Consider the following 17,952-nt stretch of genomic DNA (forward strand, 5'->3'; position numbering starts at 1 on the left):
AAACAACTAATGTCAGCGATCGGGAAACTGAAATTGGTCGAAAACGTTCACGAGATCAAAGATTATTTCCGTGCTGCGATAATAAGGGGCGATAATGTATTGAATCTCAATGTTAATTTAGAAGTTAGACGCAATATGCAAATTATTTTTGAAACGATTTGATTTAAAAGAGTTTGACGTACATTGGAAGTGTCACTAACAATGCAATACTGCTGTTACGGGGTCATCCCAATTTGTAAAACAATCCCATCCTCTATATATATATGTTTATTTCGTACTCGTAGGTACAATACAGTGCAAGGGGTGCATTACAAATACTAGTGCATTACAACGCGATATTACAAATGGAAATTAAAGAGGAAGTGAAACCGACATCATGTAAGACATGCAAAAACTACGTTCAAAGGTAAAAGCAATGAAGAAACGCACAGTACTAATAATATGTCATCAATTTCCCCCCTCGTAAGTATACACATCCCTTTATCCCGGCCACATAATAATTTCCTTATCTGTCCCGCCAATCTTTTCTGCCCCTCTGTTACATTTGACCTCCCAATGTCCCGTGTCATAAAAAATACATTTGGCAAATTGCCCCTATCCCAACCATACTTAGCTAACGAAAAATTAAAACTTTTCCCAAGAGACGATCGACTCCCACCCTCAATGATACGTTTGCATAGTTTGAGATATACATTTTTAGATTTCCCAAGAGTTTTAAAAAAGTTAACAAAACGCTTCTCTATTTGAGCCTGAATCGGAGAATCATGTATGATTGATTAATGGTAGTAAAAACTTATGAGTGCGAGACGGTAAACTAAGAAGTTTTCCAATACATATCCTCCATGCCACGTATACATTCTCAATTCCTTGAAATGATATATCCCACCCCTGGAACCCGTAAAGAGACATGCAATAAGATTTGAAAAGCCTGTATTTTACTTCGTGAGTAGCAAACCGAAATTGAGATAATAGAATGTTTGTTCTTTTGTACAAGTCATTAATCGCCGCCTGAAACTTTCTCTACATAATGTCCGGCCCAAATATCACACCCAAATGTACCTCTTAGGGAGATGGTCGAAGTGCCACTCCCTGAAACCAAATGACAATGTCGAAACCCACGGTTGCACCAAAAATAATTAGCTTACTTTTGGACGCATTGAAAGTTATCATAAAATCAACTGAAAACGTAGAAGCTACACGTAACATTTTGTTCAAAGCACATACAGTCGGAGCTAACAGAACCACGTCATCGGCATAGGCGAAGGCGCCAACAAAAAGTAAACCGATATAACACCCAACGCCCGACTTTTCAAGAGCAAACAAAAGCTCATCTAAGTATTAAATACTGAATAAAACCGAAGACAACACTCCACCCTGTTTTACCTCGTTTTTAGCCGTAAACTCGCCTGACATTTGAGTCCCCCACCTAACTCTTATGCCATGCTATGCTATGCTCCTATGCTATGACTCCACTTATGTAATATAATTCCTTTGTATAAATAACAAATTAAACTGTTATCTACTACATCAGCCTCAGGTACTTCATGTACACAATTAAATTACCCTTTAAGAAACCACTATCGGACAAGCTTGTAAAACATGTAAGCGTTATAGCATAATAACTCCTATCTCCAAACCATTCCTAATTTTAGCCAAAAGCCAATGTCAAAATCTGGTCATCTTGCCATAGGCAGATAGTTCGTAGTGCAATTGTTGGAGCTAACATAGCCCACGCTTTCTCTAAAACATCGTAAACACCTGTATAAGCTGATGGTACAAGGTAGATAACATCTCGAGCTTGAACTTCCAGACCACGATAACCTTGGGAAACCCTAACTATTTAGAATTACAGAAAAGTGCAATGACGCACACTCTACGGGTTTGAATATCTGTTCGTTCGATATTTATTGACTTTGATACCTAAATAAGGGTACGTTTTTAGAACGAACAGCTCTCAACGAAGTAGAAGAAATAGTCTTAACTCCGCTCCCGGGCGTAACAGTCAGCTTCCGAGCAGAGCTCGTCATCTAGCCTCAGAGCAATAGTCTTAACTCCGCTCCCGAGCGTAACAATCAGTCAGCTTCAGAGCAGTAACTATATTCTAGCTTCAGGGCTAAACATGTTATCAATTCGTCGTGGAAGTAAGCTCACACCAGTATTGTTATATCATCTTTTATAAAATCTGCGAAACTGAATATTCTTGTGTGGACATCAGTGACTAGCATGACCTAACAATTCGTTTCTTATTTGTGTTGTTATTAACTTACATTCAACGACTTCCTCTCGTCTCGGCGTATCTGATTCCCGACCTCTTGATTAGCCATTCGAGTATCCCTACCATTTTACGGAGGAGAGGAGGACACGCCCCGGCCTCACGCTTTGCGACCCGTGACACTGCCATAGGATTTGTAACGAGAAAGCTATTATGAAATTGAATCTTCAACCATTCCTCAATATAAACACTTTGTAAAGTTTGTAGCCATCTGAACCTTGAAAAAAGGGAAATCTCCCGGACCAGACAACATCCCCGGTGAACTCCTGAAACACGCTGGCCCGGCCGAAGGTCATGACTTTGCCAGAAGATTTGGGAACAAAAGAAATGGCCGAAGGATTGGACTCAATCTCTCATCATCCCACTAACCAAGAATGGTAACCTGCGCTTGTGCCAAAACAATCACACTATAAGTCTCATCAGCGATCCCAGCAAGGTCATGTTACGCATCATCCTCAACAGTCTCAAACCCAAGGTTTAGGAGGTGCTATCAGAGGAACAGGCCAGTTTCAGGTGTGGAAGAAGTACAACCAAAATCTTCAATATCTGATTGTTCGTTGAAAAACACCTGGACCACCAAAGTGAACTACACCACAACTTCATTGATTTCAAGAAGGCTTTCGACCGCATATGGCACGAGGGTTTTTGGACATGTAGGAAGGTCGTGAGGGATTACAACATCGATGAACCCCTGGTCAGAATAATTAAAGAACTGTATGACAATGCAACCAGTCCTCCGAAACAACCACCTCAAGACTTCTTCAGAACGACGGTCGGAGTCCGACAAGGATGTCTCTTTTCCCCTGCACTCTTCAACTTATTCCTGGAAAAAATCATGCAAGAGGCGCTGACAAACTTTGAATTATCAATTTCCATTGGGGGCAGACCACTCAGCAACCTGCGCTTTGCAGACGACATCGACCTGTCGGCAGGTGACGGAGGGGAACACCAATATCTCTCTACCCAGGTCGAAAACAACAGTGGCGGCTATGGTATAGAAATCAGCCTCCCCTCCCCCCCCCCCCCCCAAGAGCAAAGGAATGGCCAACAGTGCAGTACAAGGTACCAGGACAGCAGTAACAATGTGCAGCGAACTCCTCGAAGATGTGGACCATTTCAAATACCTAGGGTCCATCCTCGACAGGGCCGGTACATCAACTCAAGAGAAAAAAGTCAGAATCGCCCAAGCAACAGGAGCATTAGCCAGATTCTATCCAATTCTACAGATCTAGAGCAAGAACATCAGTCTTCAGGTCAAGGTCAAATTCGACAGGTTCCTCGCCGTCTCCATCTTCCTCTACGGTGGCGAAAGCTGGACGACAATTGCCGAGACAGAGCGCGGCATCCAAGCGTTGAGATGAAGTGCCTGCGGAAACTACTTGGGATGTCATACCTACAACGAAGAACCAATGTGTCAGTTCGACATGAGTTGAAGAAAACATGTGGAACGCACGAGACACTCCTGGCCACCGTATAAAGACGGAAGCTCAGCTGGTTTGGACAATCAAAATGTATTGAAATATTGAAAATTGTGGAAAAAAGGGTGAAAATACTAGGCCTGCCAGAGCAGGACAGGTAAAAGGTCTTTGTTGAATCGGGTTAATGAGGTTACCTAATTGAGGAAGCTTATTAGTATTCAAACTAGGGTCACTCTGAGTGTTTTACCAACATCTCATTATAACCCTATTCAACGAAGGCCTTTGATCCTTATTGCCCTTTTGTTGGAAGTCGTGGTATTTTGTACAGGTTTTAAACATATTCGAGCGACCATTAAGGGAAATATCGGACTTGTGTCTGATAAATCAGGGAACATTTAGAGAAACTGTAAAGGGTTTGGGTTAGGAAAAAACCTCCTACTATAGGATAGCATATTTTACTTCCACTGATATAGACTATATAGACTAGGAGTGTACTCTTGTAATTAACGAATACAAAATACCTTTCGAGCCATCTAAAAATGAAACGGCCAAGGACCATTGTGCTCACCGTATAGATATTTGGTGGCTAGGAATTCATCCTGGTTAAGAAACATGCAACATGTATAGTGTATAGGTCAAACCAAAGTCGGTATTACATGTGATGTATCGTTGCTTGGAGGACCTACCATAAAAATATCATCAAAAACAAGTCACTAATAAACGAGATATTGCACTTTTTACCTGTTTTAGTTTTGGCCTCCTGGTGGCCAAGTTGAGTACCAGATTAGATCGAAATTCGGTGTCCGAGGTTACATGATCTAGGGAGTCATTGACGTAGGGAGTCATGTGTACCAAATTTCAAGTTCATAGCTTTAGTGGTAAAGAAACGTGCAATAGTTACACTCAAACGACCAATTTACGCCATTTGACCTCTGTGACCTTGAAAAGCAGGTCAAATCAAAAAATTATATGATATGTGATGTATTCTTGCTCGGAGAACCTACCATAAAAATGTTATTGAAAACGAATCACTAATAAGCGAGATATCACACTTTCTAGGTTTTCACTTTTGGCCCCTGGTGGCCAAGTTGAGAATCAGACCGGACTGAAATTCAGGGTCAGAGGCCAGCTGACCTAGGGGGTCCTTTGTACAAAGTCTCAAGTTCATAGCCATAGGGGTTAACAAACGTGCCACAGTTATGCTCAAATGGCCAATTTACGCCATTTGACCTCTGTGACCTTGACAAGAACGTCAAATGTATCCTTGCTAAGAGTATCTACCATAAAATTTTTACCAAAAACTAATCAGTAATAAGCGAGATATGGCACTATTAAAATTTTTGGTTTTGGCCCCCTGGTGGCCAAGTTAAGTATCAGACCGGACCGAAAATCAGTGTCACAGGTCATCTGACCTAGAGGGTCATGTGTACCAAGTTTTAAGTTCATAGCTTTAGTGGTTAAGAAACGTGCCATAGTTACACCCAAACGGCCAATTCACATATTTGACCTCTGTGACCTTGAAAATAAGGTCAAATCGAAAACCCGTAGGATATGTGATGTATCATTGCTCTGAGTACCTACCATAAAAATAAAATTGAAAACACGTCACCATTAAGCGAGATATTGCACTTTTTACTTTTTTTAGTTTTGGCCCCCTGGTGGCCAAGTCGAGAATCAGATCAGACCGAAATTCGGTGTCAGAGGTTATATGATATAGGGAGTCATGTGTACCAAATTTCAAGTTCATAGCTTTATTGGTAAAGAAACGTGCCACAGTTACGCTCAAATGGCCAATTTACGCCATTTGACCTCTGTGACCTTGACAAGTAGGTCAAATCAAAAACCCGTACATGTGATGTATCCTTGCTATGAGTATCTACCGTAAAATTTTCACCAACAACTAATCAGTAATAAGTGAGATATCACACGATTTATGTTTTCAGTTTTGGCCCCCTAGTGGCCAAGTCAAGAATCAGACCGGACTGAAATTCAGTGTCAAAGGTCATCTGACCTAGGGGGTCATGCAAACAAAGATTTGAGTCCATAGCTCTAGCGGTTAAGAAACGTGCCACTGTTTTAGAAATAGGATACGACGGACGACGACGACGACGGATGACGACGGACGACGACGGACACTGCGGTGTTGTATTGACTCCCCTGCAGTGAGCCAAAAAGCATATGAAATTAGGTGAATTTGCTATTCATCAGATAGACACTTTGCCATTGAATTATTCAACCAATTAAAATTTACCAGCTGTGGAGATAAATTGATATATTCTACAGCTAGGCTGAGTCAATAAAATGGTAATCCAGAAGTAAAGGTTAGTATTTTGTGCAAATATTGCAGTTGTACCATGAAGTAGGGGCTACGACGAATCGCCTACCACCTTGATTATAATCCTCCGAACATGCATCACTGAGCACCATTCTCCTAAAAAGGAGATGTCACAAATTCCTTGGCTCACACTTGGAACACACAAGTAATCCAGACATAAGGGGTTAATCGGACAAAGGTCTCAGTGTCATTCATTTGGATAAGATATAATAAAAAAGTTAGGATTCTTAGCTTTCATTTGATATCTTCACTTAATTTGTGCGGCCTTGTATCACAGCACACCGTCAACTTAAAACTTTGATGCTGAACCTTTTCTGTGTCAACATAGCTGAAATGTCAAGTTCTGCCACGCTTCTTCACCAACAGTGGTTACCAGCCATTTTAGAAGCCATGGTTCTCATCAGTTTCAGACCGTACAAAGTCGGGGATGATATCATTTGAAAATCCAGTTTTTCCATAACATCAGAGTTAGCTGAATGTTATACTGAAATGTTTGTCAAATAAACCCCTTGCGTTTCGAATATTTATGTGTGCCAAATGTGAGCCAAGGTATTTGTGACATATTCTTTTCAGGAATTTTCAAGAATGGTTGTCAGTGATGCATGACCGGAGGATTATAATCAAGGTGTCAGTCGATCACTCATTGCCTCTTCTTCATGGTACAACTATATATTTTTTTTACCTGAGAAATGCTAATCCTTGACGTAATAGCCCTTTACTTTTGGATTACTTTGTTATCGACTCGCCGTGTAATTTGCTGGCTTTCCAAAATCATATCAACATGTCTAGTACATAGCCTTGTTTGTAAGGACGCAGTGCCAGATATCAGGCAGCAGTTTAACGTGACACAGGCAATTAGGGAACGCAAGTAACCATTTTGAAGATTTAGTGAAAATCTTCTCCTGGCGCAGCTCGTTTAGAATTACTTTTCACAATCATAGCAATACTCCAATCCATTCATACACAACGAAAATACTACGGAAAGTCCTTTCTCAGACAATGATGTTAAGTTGGAGACAACTTTGGAATGGTCTTTAATCTCAATATGAGACTGGGCAGTGCATCAAGTCAAGGCAAAACAAGTTACACACAACACCTGAGACAATATGGTACTTTTGGTGGCAGACGGTGAGGTCCATTACATTGCAATGTCAGATTCGTTAGTTAAAGTGTTCACCACATCGATACTATCTTTGTGAACTTTCTGATTTCGTATAAATGGTAAATTACTGTTCCAGCGTTCTAAAATAAAGACAATTATCCTTATCCTGCTCGTTGTTCTTATAACTTTTAAAATTGGCGGATGCGTAATTAAAAGATAATTTAACTCCTTTGGTTGGAATGCCATAACCCGAGATACTGGGTTCACTTTTAACGAATACGTCATCTTCATTTCATTGAAATAGTGTTATGGGTTGATTTGATAGTGGCGCCGTGGAAACATCAGCGCCTGTCATCTCTTAGGATCCAGGTTCGATACTCGATTGGACCCAATACATGTATGTGATAGACAGTGCGACTCTCTACGACAGCTAAGGTTCCCTACTACATTATAATCGTGCAGTATTGCTTACCCATCTTTCGCCGGATCAGAATAGAGCAAAACTGCATGATTGGCTGAAACCTTTGTAACATGCCGTTTACTTTAGGTACCCCCGGACTTCTTTGTGAACCCCACAAGTAGTTTTTTACTGTTATCTGTGATCCTAAATAGCAAGTCGTTTAAAGATATATCATGTCTACCTAATGTCACTTCCATTTATTATTTTTAAAGCGGCGTGCGGTTGTAAAATAGGTACATAAACTAACAATTAGGGAGACTGTCAGTGTGATCGTCGGCCAACAAGTGTGTAGTAAGCCGCTTTCAAAGGCCAATGTTAAAGAGTTCCAACCGTGAGTCCGAAGCCGTCAGTAGTGACACCCTTTAGCGAAATTATTAACTACTGTCTGACGTCACTAGTTCCATATAAGAAAGCTCATTTATTGGGCATGTAAAGTGCCGCTATTCCCTGTCTAAAGTAGAGGCTCTCCCTTAACCGAGGTCTATGATGTATAAAGTGGCAAATTATTTAACGGATGTAGAACTTCCCCGATGTTTCAGATGACGGATGAGTCGGATGATGATGACGCTAGAGTGTGTCAGCGAGGACAGAACTACAGTTTCGCCGACATCTTTTCCTTAGGAGAACTTTATTGACCCCCTATCCCCGAATGCCAGGGTTAGTTATATGCTCCTCTTAACACATAACTGAAAAAAGTTCGGTCATATAACATGTATAAGTGCCAACAGACCATTCATCAGATATGTGACTTTGGGACTGACATTCAAGCATTTGTTTGAAGATTTTTAGCAAAGCATTTGCAGTAAAAAGATAATACAAAGCAAGCATAATATTTTAGTTTTAGCAAATACTGCTCCTACCGAAAGTTCAATGATGATGAAGTGAATGCCCTGGGCGGCCGGTCTCAGTCTTCAGAGGGCCTGCATTAATTGGGCCATATGAATAAAAACTAGCACTTTCTCTTCCTATTTCAAAGCATTTGCTGGTACTCGTGTGAATTAAGCCGTAGCAAATGCTCGGAAATTCAAGTCTTTGGTACAAGTCAAAGCAAACGCTTTTTGCATCTAGAGTTTGTTTCGAAATGGAGCAAATGCTATTGCGCTTGGCTTGCTAGGAAATGCTTCGATTTTTTAAGCTTGCTCCTGAGGTGAATTGAAAATTGAAGTAAAAGGTTGGTGATCATCGGAATGGCTGATCCGTTTTGTTCACGAAATTTGTATTTTCCATGAAAGCGATGTCGTGTAGATACATATCATTCACTACATCGATTTCATGAGGCCATGCACGTGTAGCGGAGGTCATAGCATTTTACGATTTATTCGGAGAACGCTCGAGATGGGTCTTTGAGCACGAAAGACCAAATAAAAGGTATATCTTAATAATCTACGAAAACTCAGGTTTCGATATGGGGAGGCGAGGACAATTTGTCCATTAAAGTAAACATTCCAAAACAATTGCAAAGGTACTCCATTATGTGATGGGAATATCAGTCTCTGGATAAATATCCAGTCACTAATGGATATGATTCAGTTGACCATGTCAGTAACAGCAGCACTGGTATTTCAAAATACTAACGTAGGGTCGGCGTTCAAACGCAAGTCATTCGATCCTCCCAATCTGGGTGTAATTAGGACTTCGAAGCAGAAATGACCAGATTCCGAGTCTGTGCATTGGATGTATACATGTTAGAATTCTTTAAATAAATTAGTCTTAATTGAGTGACGAATTGGGTGTGTAAAGTGGCGCTGTTCCCTATCCTAAGTGGAGGCCTAGGTCTATGAAATAAAGTGGCAAATTAATTAACGGATGCAGGACTTCCGCGATGTTTAAGATGACAGATGAGTCGGATGATGATAACATGATAACGCCAGAGTGTGTCAACGAGGACAGAACAGCACTATCGCCGACATATTTTCCTAAGAAGACCTCTTGACCCCCTATCCCCGAATCCCCGAGGTCAGTTGTATGCTCCTCCCGGTCATAAGTGCCAAGTGAAAGACCCTGAAGTACAGGATGCTTACCCCTAAACTAACAATACGAAAAACTTACAAGATGAGATAGATTACCAGCACAGACCATTGAAATAAAGAAATATGACATCGTACTGAACTTCAAACATTTGCTTGAAGATTTTTAGCAAAGCGTTCGCAGTAAAAGGTCCAAGCATAATATTTTACTTTTGGTAAATACTGCTTCTACTTGAAGGATTTGCTTCCAAGGAAATGCCAGATTTTATTCATATGGCACATTGTTCTATGCGAACTGTGTACACCTCAGTTTGAGCGCTGCCCATATGTATATATCCCACACTTCGATCATACATCAGTAGGCCTACCGATAGTTCAGTGATAATGAAGTGAAGGCCCTGCGCAGCCGGTCTCAGTCTTCAGTCGGCCTGCATTAATTGTTCTATGTGCAATAAAACGTTCTCTTTACATCGGTTTTTATTTCTTCCTCCGTAGAGGACCCAAATCACCATCATAAATTCTCCACAGCTGGATTTTGAATGAATTCTTACACGAGTACACAATACAAATTCCTTCTTTTAATCTCAACAGCAAGTCATATGTACAGTATATTAGTAATTACACAAATTCCACACTTCTAGAATAACCACTGCCTAATTAATGCTAATCTTTGTGTGCCAGGCTAAATAATCACTGCAAACTTCGACACCTGTTGCCAGTGAATTCGGGCATACTTAATAGCCACATGCAGCTTAGCCCCTATTCAGTATAATGATATTTTGGTCAAAACAGACAAAACTTCTCGATTCGCGGAAATATTCTGCCAAGAATATGTCCATCGCCCGGCATTCGCTAAAATGCTGTTCTTCACTATTATAGATGGATTTGAAGACGTCACGACTATCTTTACACGCAGGGCGAGCACCATTAAAGTATTGATTTAGAAAAGCAGCGAGAAAGTACTTTGAAAAACAATTCGAAGGTTTTTCAAAGTATGACCGGGTAAATAAAACAACAAGAAGCGTTGGGCGTCATTATCTTACCCCGGTGTCATAGAAGGGAACCTTCTATAACTCAAGCTGTTGGCCTTCTCTGCAACCTATTGGCTCAATGCCTAGTCCATAAGCTTTTGACAGTATGAATTTTTCTTCGAAACCCAAGGTACATTGTACCACGTCCCAGTGTCATTTTTATTTTTAAAGTGGTATTAGATATTACACTGATTTCAGTTCGTCCGCCGACGTAAAGTTAATACTCCCGACAGGAGATGATGTGGAATTCGCGGTAATGCCCTGGATTGGTTCCGCTCGTACTTGTCCAGGCGAACACAGAACGTGACGGTCAATGACGCAGTGTCGGATGAGCATGCTTCTCCACTCCGTTTTGGTGTGCCACAGGGCTCTGTTCTAGGGCCCCTGCTGTTCATTGCGTAGAGTAGTCCTCTGGGGGATATAATTTGATCTCACCTCTTGCCATACATTCTGCAAGCCGGTGACGGCAACCTTTATGTTGTGTTTGACCCAAAGAATTCATCTGAGGTGAACGCTGGCTTAGCAATGCTCTCAAAGTGTATCACTGAGATTCAAAACAGGATGACCATCAATAAGCTTAAACTGAATAATGATCAGATGGAATTCTTTGTTGCTTGCGCCAAACCTCACCAGAAACTTCTCGCCAATTTGAGGTTGAATTTCTGTGATACGGATATCGCACTCAGTGACTCTGTCAACCTCCAGGAGTGACTTTTGATCCAAAACTTTGGAACCATTGACCATATATTTTAAAATCCATAGCTAACATCAACACTTTTTAGTCACTCTTGAATACATATTAATTTTTAGGAAGCACTTCTCGGTGACAATGTACTCTAGAAATATTTCATAGTCGTCTTATCCCAAATTGTTTTAGCTAATTTCTTACAGTCTCAGTTTTATTTCTCATTGTCTTATCCCTTATTGTCTTACTGGTCATAGCAAAATTGTATTATTCATTGTATTTTTATTCATGTAAAGCGCATTGAAATTGTTTTACATAAATCGCCATATAAATTGTATGATAATGATGATAACAATAACAATAGTTTTCTAAACTTGAAATAAATGAAATCCTCATTTTATTACGCAAAATTGTTCAAATGGTTTTATCACTTGGAGCACAAAATGAGAGACCTCCTTAATTATCTTAAACAGAAAGTAAAGTCCACAGCTTTTGTTTACCTCAGCATTTCTGAGGCTTTATAGTAACCTGATATACCACTTGGTGGCCCTTAAACAACATGAGTTATCAATGGACTGAGTTAGCATGCATCAGCAATGGAACGGGACTGGTGTACTTTGTTTTATTCTAGGAAAATAAGATGAAACTAGAACTGAGAATTCACAGGCTATGAATTCATGACTAGAGGGAGACTGGAGTGTGCGAACTGGTATGATGATACAGTGGCAACTGAAAGCTAAAGATGCCAACTGCGCCAAGGGGAATTGGCGGTGGCACATGATAGAGTGAGGAATTTGAGCTGCTGGTCATAATGGAAAGTCTATAAATATTCATCAAGCTTTACTGTTGTAATTTCAGTTTTCTTCTGTTCTAGACCAAACGCGCCGCGTAGCAAAATAGCAAAGCTGGCGAAACATTTATAACGGGTCACCGTAATCTCATTATGGACTTATAGCGCGATTATGGGGTTGTAACTATTTTGCTGTATATTGTCACGAGGAAAGAAAAGCACGCGACATAATGCCGACCTATTTAAGTAAAGTGATAATTAGTAGGTATACAGTTCAGGAAATGTTAATAAATAATCTTTCATTATCGTCTTTTGAGAGCATTTTTAGTTTAAAAAGTATATGCCTACGTCACAGAGTCTCTGCCATGGTCATTATTATCACAGTAGACTCGCGCATCTAGACCTTCTTCACTTATTAGTCTGGCGCAAGCCAGGCGTTCATTGTACTAGACCTAGACGTTTTCCACCACAATGTTTCTAGGCCGAAGAAACACTGCGCAAGACTACCTCGAGCTGGAGCTAAGAATAGATTATGCTAATGAGCATACTTCCACATTGAGATTTCCCAGAATGGTGCATATCGCGCGAAACTACTTTAGCCTATTACCATTAGGCCCCGCGAAGTGGCACTGAGGCGGCCACTGTAATCAAGAGAGTGGTTGAGTCACTCTACGTTATGACGGACCTCACCAAAATTGCTTACATTTTCGCATTGCTAATAAGAAAGACTTAATACTGAAACCACATATCTATTGACTGTGCTTTAAGAGAGACTGGCATCCAGAAGTATTAAGGTAGCAGGAAGGGTTGGGCGTTTGTGGTTTCTGAGTCTGAGGGGGTTGGTGTCTGTTGACTGTGCTTTAAGAGAGACTAGGCATGGCGCCAGTCTCTCTTAAAGCACAGTCAACAGGCATTTGGTCTCAGTATTTGGGTTTTGATTGCCATGACTGTACCCCTGTAAAAGTCAGAGGAGGAGAAGTTTGGAATGATGAAAGCATTGAAGAAGAAGAAATGTTATTATTGAGGAAAGCAAAATTTATTATGAGACTAGAAGGCAGTGTCCTGACTTGATTATTTTGAAAATGGCGGTCTGAACACATTAAAAGGTGGAACATGGCATTTTATCGACTTTGAAGTGTTCCGCAGTTAAAGGGAGACTATAGGCAGCAGCTAGGTAGGCAAGATAAAGTCATACAAATTTGCCAATAGGGGTCAGTCATATCTCTAGGCATGGCGCCAGTCTCTCTTAAAGCACAGTCAACAGGCATTTGGTCTTAGTATTTGGGTAAGTACAGAATCAAGGCAGCTCAGAGAGCAATGATTGAACGATGCTGTGGACAAGTCCAAGGATACTGCATCAGTCACGACCAACTTCTCATCAGAAAGCGTCACCACCAGCATATTCAATGTTCAGTTCCAACCTGTACCAGTCCAATGCACGCCTGTCATGGTCAGCAGTGGTCAGCTTAGCGCGATATGGAACATTCTTCCGAAACTCAAGCGAGGGAAGTCTGCTCATTAGCCTATCTCGCGCGCTGCTCCTTCTTGTCAAACATCGTAGTGAAATCGTGGTACAGTGGGGCGTCCTCGAGGATTGCAGCTGGTCGGACAGACGTGAGGTGGAATGTGGGCGGCTGCACTTCTTCGTTGATGTGCGATGGCAGATAGCACAGTTGTTGCGTTGCATGACAGCTGAAAGTGAATGTGATATCATAGAACTGAGGCGTTTGCAATGAGAGTATAGGTGAAGTAGAAGCAAGGAGTGAAATGGGCCATCTTCCAGTGACTAATATACAGAGTAAGGGCACTGGGTGTTGTTAGATTCAGCATTGAATGTATTCCTCATACAAGCGTGAATAGTGTGGACATACAGTGAGAGGTGAGAGACCCCTATTGGCTACTTCTTGTAACTTTATCTTGGATATTATATTAGTATTGAACTTCTAGCCATGGAATATGAAGAAATTGAAGTTGTAGGCATGGAATATGAAAAATTATTCAACGGTGAAAGACATTATTCCATGAGGCTTTGCCGTGATCGCAAAGGACGCGACGCGATTGGTTCACATGCTAATGAGGTATGAATGATAATGATAATTACCTCTATAATGCTACTTGGATAGCGACTGTGTCGTTGATTGCAACAGTGGTCTATGTCAATGTGTGCCTGTAATGTCAATGAAGTATGATGAGGTGATGACGATAGTGCAATTATTAAATATTGGCAAGAGATCATACTACAACATAGGTCTTGTTTTTGACAGATGACTGTGCGACATTCCCATTGGGTCTTGTTAGAGTCAGCGCTGCATGTATTCCTTGTACAAGCTTGAATAGTTGTGACGGACTTTGAGGGGTGAGAGACCCCTATCGGCTACTTCGGCTAACTTTATCTTGCCTACCTAGCTGCTAGCAATAGTGCCCCTTTATCAAGACTGAAACCCACTGTGCGGGGCTAAGAAATTACCTTTATAATCCTAGTTGGATAACCACTGTGTAGATGATTTGAAGAGTGCTCTGTGGATGTGTGCCTGTAATGTCAATGAAAGTATGATGAGGTGATGACGATAGTGGAATGACGAAATATTGGAAAGAGATCTATTCCTAGAAGAACATATGTCCTGTTTTGACTAGGTGGCGCATTTTAGAATCAGCAGTGAGCACTGTGTGTAACATGGTGGAGGCAGCGGAGATAATAACTGTGTCGAAAAGATTGTTATAGGGCCTTCCCTAGGCCCATGGGGTTAAATTTACAATCCACGATTGAAAAGACGTAGTTTGATCGCATTCAACTATAAATCCATTGAACAGTTGTGTTCCTTTAGTCAACCGATGACCTTTTGTTGGGCCATGATCGGGGATTGTAAACTGTAAATGTATTATGGACTGGGAGACGGGGGAAACACAAGTGAAATAGACCAAAAGAAGTGATTTTGGGGCTTTGGTTTAGACGCATGCCCCACATGCGCCATGCGGGATTATACGGTTCATGTGAACTTGTTGACATCTACATGATCTAGTGCTGTTATTGGTCATGGTACATGGTAGGCCTAATCATCATGGCTATATGTTTCAGGAAAAGCTCGGAGTAAAATGAACTGCCGATGAATAATGATGTTGTTCATGTTTACCATGTTTACTAGTACATAGCCATAGGGTATGCACTGGCCAGTGCACTTTCTGCACGTCGTCATGGTCATGTACGTGATACCTTGCATATTTTGTTTTTTGAATGCGCATGCTTTTTGGGCAAAATCACTTGTACCAACACTAATGAATAATGTCTTCTTATCCCTATCACTCCATACACAGTGAGGGCATTGTCCCATTCCCATCAAATGGTAACTTATTGTACCGTATTAGGGTGGAAGTTCGGGAGCAGATACCTACCGTTGCACGCCTGTCATAATCAGCAGTGATGAGCTTAGCGCGATATGGAACATTCTTCAGAAACTCAAGCGAGGGAAGTCTGCTCATTAGCATATCTCGCGCACTGCTCCTTCTTGTCAAACATCGTAGTGAAATCGTAATGGAAAACGTCTGGCTTTGCGCCAGACGTTGAGACTAATAAGTGAAGAACAAATAGGTAAAGAACTTCTACTTGCGCGAGACTGCTCTGATAAAATTATCATTGCAGAGACTACGGTGACGTACACACATATTTTTTACAATCAAAAATGCCCTCAAAAGACGACATGGAATGATTATTTTATTGATATTTCCTACTATATACCTTCCAATTATCACTTTAAACAAATAGATCGGCGTTAGGTCGCATGCTTTTCTTTCCTGGTGACACTATAAAGCAAAATAGTTGCAACCCCGTAAATGCGCTATAAGTCCAATAATAAGTGACGGTGACCCGTTATAAATGTTTCGCCAGCTTCGCTTTTTTGCCGCTACGCGGCGCGTTGGGCCCTTGCGTCAAGCGCAGTCAACAGACACCACTGTACCCCCTCACGCTCAGAAACCACAAACGCCTACCCCTTCCTGCTACCTGAGCAGATTAACTTCCACGAATAAAAAAGACGTTTGGCGTGGCCAAAGTTCGGAAATAATGTATCCGCTAAAATACACTACGAAATACACTAGGCAATGTACTACGCGATACACGGTCGAGATGCAGTTGAGTTTGTTATTGTTTTGACTTAGAAGCCCGCCCATATCATAATATATTCATGTATTCATGAAGTATGAACTCATTTCTGTCCCATACAACTCTAAGAACAGTCAATTTCTCCTTAAATCATCCCCGAAACCGCGATATCCGCAGGAAGATTTCGTTCTAGTGTCCGAAAATGCATGATCTTACAGGGGCGCTAACTCGACAAATAGAGGGGATCTATGGGGATCTATGCGAGTTTTTGGTCCTACAGGTCTCGAACTTGTAAAATCTGTAAACATGCCTCCAAATCCCATTATGATAATGAAGAGATTGCCCCTTATCTGGGAGACTGCTTTGAAACCACCGCTAATTTTGGAAGATCGGTGCCCGGCTATTTGGTTTTAAACACCCTATTTTTCCCCATCAAAACAGCAATTTTCATTATTCAAATGATAAATTATTGTCTGAAGACTTATTTCATAGCAGAAAAGTACTAATAACTCTGATTTGATGCGAAAAATCTAACTTTATTTGATGACTTGATTTTCCCTTGCCCGTGGATCGAGTTTGTTTACAATATGCAGCGCCATCTTGGAAAAGCCGTGACGTCACCGCGGTATCCTCCTTGATCATCATCCGACTCATCTGTCATCTAACTGGGGAAAACCTACGCGCATACGTTTAATAATTTGCCACGTTATGCATCATAGAGTCGCTACTGCTAAGGGAGAGCCTCTTTGCAATTGCTTAGAATTATTACTTTCGTAGAAAAAAATTGTCATCCACCTCGCCAGACCGAAACCTGAGTTCTCGCAGATTATGAAGAAACACTTAACATCCGGTATTTCGTGCTGAAAGACCCATCTCGAGTGTCCTCCGAATAATTTGTAAAATGCTATGACCTCTGCTACACGTGGCTCAATAAAATCTACACGACATGGCATTCATTGCAAATACATGTACAATTTTCGTGACCAATACGCATACAATTAACCACTCGAAAGATGTCAAACCTCTTACTCCAACTTTCTATCCACCTCAATCAGGAGCAACCTTGAAAAATTGAAGCATTTGCTAACAAAGTTAAAAGCATATGCTATGCTTTATTCATATGAAGACAAGCAATCACTCCTTTTTAAAGCAAACTCTAGCTGCTATAAAGCGTTTGCTTTGTCTTGTAGCAGAAACTTCAATTTCCGAGCTTTTGCTAAGGTTTTATTCTTACGAGTATCATCAAAGCCTTCAAAATCGGTAGAGAAAGCAAATGCTAGTTATTCATCCGGCCAAATGAGGAACCACACCGCCACGATGTTAATAGTTTCTATTTATATAATTCAGCGGGCGAGATTCATGTGCACGGAAGACGTCGATAAACTCAGCTAATTTCCATTGATATTACCCCGGAATACTTTCAAGGCGAGAGAAACATCTGATTTAATTACTGAGGTTATTAGATTTCAAGTCCATGCCAAAGATTGGCCTAAAACGTTGACATTTCTGAGCGTTCCAAAGGTCACGTGATTGTACGATAATTCTTGACTGGCCTGCTGAGCAACAACAATACTGATCTCCAACTCGAGAGAGAGCTGTAGTAAAACTATCATGGCAGTGAATATTCAATTTGTTGCTTGAAGCAATTAGGTTCAGTGACATCTAATGCAAGGCGTGTGCCTATGTTGACCGATGGAATAAACAGTATCAGTCCAAAGTATTATTTGAACGAGTTGTGGAGTGTTTGTGGGGCATTTGTGCCGGTTTCAACGTTAAAGAAATGTGCGACTTTTTGC

This window comes from Lineus longissimus, chromosome 18 (assembly GCF_910592395.1).
Source record: "Lineus longissimus chromosome 18, tnLinLong1.2, whole genome shotgun sequence".
Lineage (NCBI taxonomy): Eukaryota > Metazoa > Nemertea > Pilidiophora > Heteronemertea > Lineidae > Lineus > Lineus longissimus.